General features: G+C 41.5%; 1 protein-coding gene across 1 annotated transcript in view; it reads left to right on the plus strand.

Annotated features, from left to right (window-relative positions):
• Positions 1–317: 317 nt before the first annotated feature.
• LOC147034512 (E3 ubiquitin-protein ligase TRAF7-like) overlaps positions 318–8,863 on the plus strand; it is a 140,703-nt gene continuing 132,157 nt past the window's right edge. Inside the window, exon 1 of the mRNA XM_085884590.1 lies at positions 318–456. The gene's annotated coding sequence lies outside the window, so the exon portion shown is untranslated. The remainder of the gene's footprint in view (positions 457–8,863) is intronic.

Here is an 8,863-nt window from a genome sequence, read left to right on the forward strand (position 1 = left end):
CTGTGGTGAATAACCAAACTAATAACTAAATCCTCGATCTGCAGAAAACAAACTCACCACAGCGTTGCAGAAAAAAAAGCTGATCGTCTCCTCCTGGTGGCGCATTTATACAAGACTGAACCACTGTGTTTAAAAAATAAAATAAATTAAAAAAACATCCGCGAAGAGAAAAAAATTACCGACTCAATGTACAATATATTTTACACGAAACAAAATAAACACATTCTACTTTATTTCAAGGAAGCGCGAAGTGTGAGAAAATCTATTTATAATTAATTACCTTTAAAAAAAAAAAAAAAACAACTATTGGGGTCTGGATGGTACAGTCCAACTCGGCCACCTCCAACCTCGTCGGTCATTGGTGCTTTCAGATTTCTACCAGCCAATAGCGGGTGGTGTTCCTGTTCGTCATGACGTCAGGAAGCACGGACTGATCGTGCGACCGACGAGTTACAGGTTGGTGATTGATCTGTTTGTGTCGGTGTCGTCGATTAGATCAAAGGTGAAGGAGCCTTCAAGCTTTTACAGCCAACCAGCCAAATAACCCAGCGAGCGAAGCAACCAGCGCACAGCTGGGGAATTATTTTATTTCCGAACCTCACACTGTTCGTGTTGAGAGTCCCTCCTCATCCCCCCCTCCGCCACTTTTTGAATACCCTCTCCGTTGTTATCTTCTTTGGACGGATTGTCTCCAAAACTGCACGAGAAATGCCAATATTATCGAGAACGTCATCATTGTGACGTGACAAACACTTCATTGTTTTGGGTGGCAGTGTTTGTGACCTGAGTTGGGTTGCCAACATTACATTTCCGTGGGTCCACATTTCGTGTCTGGTTGTTGGGAACCATCGAGTTACACTTAGATTTTCATGCAAATATCCAGTTTTCTATTTTTTTGTAAATTAGTTTGTTTTTCTCATGAAGTTTAATTTGTATATATATATAAATATTTATATATACACTGTGCTCATCATTGGTGAGAGGTCTTCGGTTTCAACCTGCTGTTTACCATCCCAGCGCTTAGTTTGTTTGTATATATATATATATATATATATATATATATATATATATATATATATATATATATATATATATATGTGTATATATACTGTGCTCATCATTGGTTAGAGGTCTTCGGTTTCAACCTGCTGTTTACCATCCCAGCGCTTACTTTGTTTGTATATATATATATATATATACTGTGCTCATCATTGGTTAGAGGTCATCGGTTTCGCAGGTTTACCATCCCAGCGCTTACTTTGTATTTATATATATATAAATATATGTATGTATATAAGGTTAAAGTATCATTGGTCACATGAATGACAAACGGTATCCGTACCCTGAGCGGTATCCTAACTAACAGCTTGGTTAGTAACCGCAAGTGGCTGCTTTTAGCAGTTAGGGTGATGTCACCCTGAGCGAGTGGTTGGTTTTCCGTCACCCTGAGAGAGTGGTTGGTTTTCCGTCACCCTGAGCGAGTGGTTACTTCTTCGTCACCCTGAGCGAGTGGTTGGTTTTCCGTCACCCTGAGAGAGTGGTTGGCTTTCCGTCACCCTGAGAGAGTGGTTTGTTCTCCTTCACCCTGAGCGAGTGGTTGGTGCTCTCTCGGCGTGGAATTTGTGTGCCATCTCTCAGATGGACATTAAACTGGGCATCCCGTATGATGCTGTTAGTTGGTGGACGTTAAAAATCCCACGGTGTAATTAACGAAGAGTCGGCGAGCTATCACCGGTACCATGAACTAATTCCAAATTCCTGCCCAAACTTCTGGGAAGGCAACGGAAAACCACCCAGTGTATGCCTCGCCAAGAAACTGCTTTGGTTGTACTGAATCTGCCTTCGGGCAGAACATCAGAATACAAATATGAATATTAATATACTATCTTTTAAATTTTGTCGACCAAAATCGAGGCTCATTGATGAGCGAGAGGATAGAGGCTAAAAAGCCAACCCACTGACAGTGCGACAATTGGGGGACACAAGCAAGGGACCAAACAATCGGTGAAGGAAACATACAGTGGCCTGCAAAAGTAATCGCACCATTTCAATAATGCTACATTTAGAGATGAATTATGTAGAAACTATTTTACATTGACCTTTGTTATTCATAACTGAAGAGATCAAACTAAACACGTTTATAGTTGAAGGAGCTTACATGTCAGGAATATCTGCAAAAAACATGCACAAATCAAAATTCACTGATTGTAAAAGTATTCTTCCCCTTATGTCAGTTCTTGGTGGAAGCACCTATTGCAGCAATGACTGCAATGAGTATTTTTGGGTCACTCTCCACCAGCTTTACACAGTGAGATGGTGAAATCTTTGTCCATTTTTCATGTGAAAATTTCTCTAGTTCTGCCAAGTTTCATGGGGATCGTCGATGAACTGCAATCTTCGAGTCTCGCCAGAAATGTTCAATTGGGTTCAAGTCAGGACTTTGAAATTTTAGAAAAATCATTAAAAAATTATTTTTTCCAAAATCAAAAATCAGGCCACAAGCGACTGTGGGCAGTACATTCAGCCATATTGTCAAAAATTTCCAGCTGAATCCTATGAAAACTGTGGGAGAAGATAGACTGAATGAACCCTGGTCGAAAACAATAAAAAAACGAAGTTCGTTATATCTCAGAGACTGAGTCAGATAAACATGAAACTGGTATGGTAGGTTCATGGTATGTCCGAGTTATGTGTGAGAAAGAACCGTTGCTATGGACCCCTTCGTTGCCTAGCAACGGCCGACTACCCATGTCCGCCTAACGGCTTGTCTGTCTGTCTGTCTGTCTGTACGTATGTCTGTTCGGTCCAGTGCTCCGTTAATACAATGGCGATTTCGATGAAACTTGGTTGGTAGGTTCATACCATGACCTAGTTGTGTGCAAATGAGAACCATTGCTATGGACCCATCCGTGCCTCGCAACGGACCTTTGAAATTTTAAAAAAAAATCTCAAAAATTAATTTTTTCGAAAATCAAAAATCGGGCCACGAGCGACTGTGGGCAGTACATTCAGCCATATTGTCAAAAATTTCCAGCCAGATCCTATGAAAACTGTCAGAGAAGATAGACTTTGAATGAACCCTGGTCGAAAACAATAAAAAATGAAGTTCGTTATATCTCAGAGACTATGAGTCAGATTGATATACATGAAACTGGTATGGTCGGTTCATGGTATGTCCTAGTTATGTGTGAGAAAGAACCGTTGCTATGGACGCTTTTGTTGGCTAGTAACGGCTGAAAAACAACTAAATTTGACTTGATCGACTACCCATGTCCGCCTACCGGCTTGTTGGTAGTCATTCTAGTCTACCCTTATTATCAGTATTTCCGTCGATATGTTGGGTAGTCGATCGAGTCTAAAAAAAAATTTTTTTTTTGATCTACCCTTATTATCAGTATTTCCGTCGATATGTTTGTCTGTTGGATTCGCTAGATTTCCCTTATTGTCGGGTTTTCCGTGTGTGTGTGTGTGTGTGTGTGTGTGTGTGTGTGTGTGTGTGTGTGTGTGTGTGTGTGTGTGTGTGTGTGTCTGCAACGCGAGGCTCCACAGCACAAACCAGCAAACCGATTTCGATGAAACTTGGCGAGCAGGTGCCATATGAGCTGGGAATGTGCGCATTTGAGTTTCGTTGCTAAGCAACCACCCGTTGCTATGCAGTGGCCAAAAAACCGCACGTTCACTATTTTCAATACTTGTCCTACAGTTCTGAATGTGGAGAAACGAGACTTCGGAATTAAACACGTCGAGATATTTAGAAAATTTTACTCGAGCCGATTTTTGATTTAGATTTTATTTTTCTAATGGTAGTCCTTCAAAAATCGGGTGTCTATTTACCGTCATTTAATGTGTGTATACAGTTTTTGTAAGGAACTACACCGTCGTTCCACTTTCGATCTCTCCTCGATCCAAACGTTATTGACCAAAGTGAAAAGGATCCAAAATAAATGGAATCACCGGCATTTCTGTCTTTGTGGATTTCTAATAATATGGTATAAATCAAGTTATGTGGAATTTGAAAAACATCTTTTAAAAAAAATTTCTACACCCCTCGTTATGTTATCGTCCGCTACACCACCAGGTTCATCAAAAACAACCGACCAGGAAGTCTTCTCGCGCTACCCACGGTCTGGTTCGTATTTCCCTGAACATCTGTTGTTCTGTTTATGGTCTCTCTATCTCTATCTCTATTTCTCTCTCTCTCTATTTCTCTCTATCTCTATCTCTATCTCTATCTCTCTCTCTGTTATGTTTTGTTTCGTGTTCTTCTGACGTCCACTCCGTTTGCTGTCATCTGAGGTAATGTCAACAAAAATAATGACACATTTTATTTTTTACTTAATTCGTCCCTAATTTACTCGAGCCGATTTTTGATTCAGGTTTTATTTTTCAAATGGTGGTCCTTCAAAAATAGGATGTCTATTTACTGTCATTTTTTATGAGGAGTGCCAGTTGGCAAAATACTCAGTAGGAAAAATATTGCCAGGCAGAGGAACAATTGTATGTGAACCAATACGTCTTGGCAATGAATCTTCGTCGGTGGATCGATCAGAATGAAAAGCATCGTATCCGGCGCTTCGATCCGAGCGGATCCCTCGTCGCCTACCGGCTTGTCTGTCTGTCTGTTCAGTCCAGTGCTCCGTTAATACAATGGCTTGGTTGAAACTTGCGATGATTCGATGAAACTTGGTTGGTAGGTTCATACCATGACCTGGTTGTGTGCAAATGAGAACCGTTGCTATGGACACCACCGTTGCCTAGCAACGGGACTTTGGAATTTTTCGAAAAATCCGAATTTTTTTTTTCGAAAATCTAAAATCGGCTTCAGCGCTTTTATGCACACTATAATCACCCTCTTTGTGAAAAATTTTCAGCCCGATCCGTCAAAAACGGTATGACTAGTTTGCAGTTATATTACTATATGCTTTCACCCCAACGTTCGTGTTGGGATTCCCTAACGTAGGGTTAGGGAATCGAACACAAATGATAAATGGACAGTTGCTCGTCATGTTCCTATATGGAACAATGAACGGCAAAAATGCCATCTGATGTGTTCTCTTATCTACATATTTCAAATTTGCCTTAGTCTCGCGCCCACCCATGTCGCCTACCGGCTTGTCTGTCTGTTTTGTTGGAATGCTTGCATGAGTGTGAAGCCACTTAGCAATGGCTGCCTATTCCTCTGAGCTCCCAAAGTTAATCGTAACAAAACTTTATGGGATCACCTTTTTTTTTTACCACAATACACCTGACTCAGAGTTTTACAGACATTCTCTCACAATTCATGCCATAAAAATACGAGCCACCAACTGTCACGTGGAAGGGTGTGGGTAGGAGGAGGGATGGGAGGAGGGCGAGGAAAGCATGGGAGTCTGGAAGGAGATAGGGGAAGGGGGTGCGAGTCCCGAGGGAGAGGAAGGGATGGGGTGGGAGCAGTGCTGGATTAACCATTAGGCCAGTGGTTCTTAACCGGGGGTATGTGTACCCCCTGGGGGTATGAAGCATCAAACAGGGGGTTCGATATATGGTGTCAAATTCAATACTGTATAGTACTTAAATTCCAATAACAATAATAATAATAATAATAATAATAAATAACTAATAAGAAATGTTTCAATTCATGAATAATTTTAAAATATTATAATCAAATGTTATATATTTTATATTTTTGAGGTAGCATTTAATTTTAATTCTTTTCCGTTTTTAACTCAAATCTATGATGTAATTATATTTGTATAAGACAGTGTTACTTGGCTTATCCTTACGGTTTGAGACTTAACGTGCTTCATACGTTGTCAATTTTACTACGGATTTGTTAGTCAGTAAGTGGGATGGGAGGGATGGGATAATCCGCTAAAAACCACATGATTAAGATTTATGTGAAGGAGAAAGAAGAGGTGGAAGAATTCTTGTTTTGTGAACCATTGACAACAACCACAAAAGCAATTGATGTGTTCAATATCGTCAAGGATTTCTTCTTGAAGCACGGGATGACTCGACATGTGTGGTTCACTTTGCACCGATGGAGCTCCTGCCATGCTTGGAAACAAATCAGGCTTTTGCTGCCCGTGTGAAAAAGGAGGTGCCTCACGTCACACTCACCCACCGTGTGCTGCATCGCCATGCCCTTGCAGCTAACACATTACAGAACAACTGAAAAATGTGTTGTCAATTATGAGTGCAGTAAACTTTATCAGAGGACAAGCCTTGAATCACCGTCTCTTCAAAGTTTTTTGTGACGAATTTGGAGCTGAACACAATGTTCTTCTTTATCACACAGAGGTGAGGTGGCTATCCCGTGGCCGAGTGCTTAGTCGTGTTTTCGAACTGCACAAAGAAATCCAGCAGTTTCTTAGACAGCGAGGCAGTGGCATAGCAGAGCACTTTGAAAATGAGAAGTTCATGTTGTCCCTGGCACACTTGGCAGATAAATTCAGCCACCTCAACGAGTTGAACACCTCCATCCAGGGTACAGGGATGAACATGATCACAGCCAGGGAAAAGATGTCTGCCTTCACTAATAAACTTCCATTGTGGATAAATCGCATTGGGTCTGAAAACTATACAAATTTTCCAAAGCTTGATGAAGTTTCTAATGCAGAAAATTTATTACTCATTGTGACTGAAATGAAAGAACATTTGCAGGTGCCGAGTCAGTCCTTCCAGGGATACTTTCAGCATGGAGAGGTTTCTGTTTCACAGGGATGGATGCAGGACCCATTTGTTTTCAACCTAGATTCCATGGATGATAATGATGAAATGAAAGAAGATCTAGTTGAGATGAAAGCCAGTAATAAAATCAAAATGGAGTTTGATTCAATGCAGTTAGATACCTTCTGGTGTGCACAACTCAACACATTCCCCCAGTTAGCAGCGAGAGCCTTGGAGGTCCTTGTGCCATTTGCGACTACCTACTTATGTGAAACTGGTTTTTCAACTGTTGTACACATCAAAACCAAGCTCAGGAATCGTTTGGAGGCAAGTGATGACATGCGTGTGGCTATCTCAAAAAGAGAACCTCGTTTCAGCATGATCATTGATGAAAAACAACCACAAAAGAGCCATTAGTAATATGTCTGATTGTCGGTGTACTGTGTAAGTACGGTTGTACTTGAAAGGCTACTTTTGTATTCAGTATATTTGTATGTATTCAACGCATTGTACAAATAATTATATTCATTACATTGTATTTCATATCAATTATTATAATTTCATTTATTTCCGTAAGTCATTTCAGACAGGGGGTACGGGGAAATATTATGAAAGCTCAATGCGTACGAGCACGTAGAAAAAGTTTAAGAACCACTGCACTAAGTGTTACCAGGGAACATTGATCTTGTGAGTGATTCTGCCATCCAAAGTTTGAAGAAATCACACCGTCGGCATTCTTGAGAACTGGTGATATCGGCCTCACCTGTGGTGCTTTCTCACTTTGAACTCAAGCTCGACCCCTGCATCATATCTGTACGGCATAAACAAACTGAATGGCATGGCATGGCAAGCCGTATAACAATGCGTGATTGGTTCAGTGACCAAATGTAAAGGTCCCCAAATTAGATAAACTCCTTGTGGTTCAGCGATGAAGCAAACTTCCATTTGAAAGGGGCTATCAACAATGAAAATAACATCTTCTGGGGTGTTGAGCCTTCTGAGGAGGTGTCTGAGATGGCTCTCAAGGGCCCCAAGACCACTCGCTTCTGTGCATCGCTTGACAGATGGAATATGCTGGGACCGTACTGGTTTGAGGATGCCAATGGGAGATGGTGAGAATCAACAGCAAGTGGTACCACGAGGTCTTTCGCCAATTTGATGCCGATCTCGCTCAACTACCGTCTCCAAACCAACTCAGACTTGCATGGTTCATGCAGGACAGTGCCCCACCACAGACTGCAGGTGAAACCATAAACTTGCTCCACCAGCTGTTTGGCAATCATATGCACGAGCCTGGAAACGGTGCACGAGTGGGTACCACACAGTCGCATTTGAATCCATTTATTTTTTTTCTTTTGGGGTGCTGCCAAAGGTCAAGTTTATGCCAACAAATGTCCTGAAAACAGGAGGTGTACTACTGTTGGCAACCACTTGCAAATTAGTTGTTGAGCATTTCAGTCAGGATCAAAGCCTGCTTGAACAGAGGCAGAGCCCACATTGAAAATGTCAACTACAAGCTGTATAATGAGTGATTTGAAAATGGCATGGTGTCTATTTTCCATCAATGTATGACTGAACTTGCTCCCTTTCGTAATTATTCTATAATAAAACAAATAATCCACTTTTTTTGAAACATCCTGCAGTGTTGGGCCACCATATGCATCAATGGTGGCATGGATAAGAAGTGCGATGCCATTAAATGTCTGGAATGGTTCCGCACAAACGTGACATCATTCTTCCAGAAGGAAGTCCTCCAATTTACGTCGCTGGAAGTCAGGGTTTTAGGTGCCTCTGTACAGACAGTCCCACAAATGCTCTGGGATTGAGATCTGGCAATTTGGAGGGCCATTGAAGATCGTTGGAGGGCCATTGTCCTTGTGCTCCTCAAACCAATGGTAACATGGGCTCTGTGGACTGGAGCACTGTTGTCTGAAAGGCACCCCACCCAGCAGGGCAAAAAACAAAAATGCTGCATCATGGAATGCAGATGATCGCTCAGGATAACAACTTAACATGCTGAATCAACCCTCCCTTCAAATAGAATGAATAGAACCAGGCCAGATCAGGAAATCACATCACACATTATGGAACCACCAAAACCTTTTACTGTTGGAACCAGGCATTCAAGACGGCAGAGCTCCCTGAGCTGTTGCCACGGCTATTCACCCACTCATCACAACCATATTTTACTGTTGGAACCACTGTTCAGCAGTCC

This window comes from Eptatretus burgeri, chromosome 1 (genome assembly GCF_056783735.1).
Source record: "Eptatretus burgeri isolate ZD-2024b chromosome 1, Ebu_testis_v1, whole genome shotgun sequence".
NCBI lineage: Eukaryota > Metazoa > Chordata > Myxini > Myxiniformes > Myxinidae > Eptatretus > Eptatretus burgeri.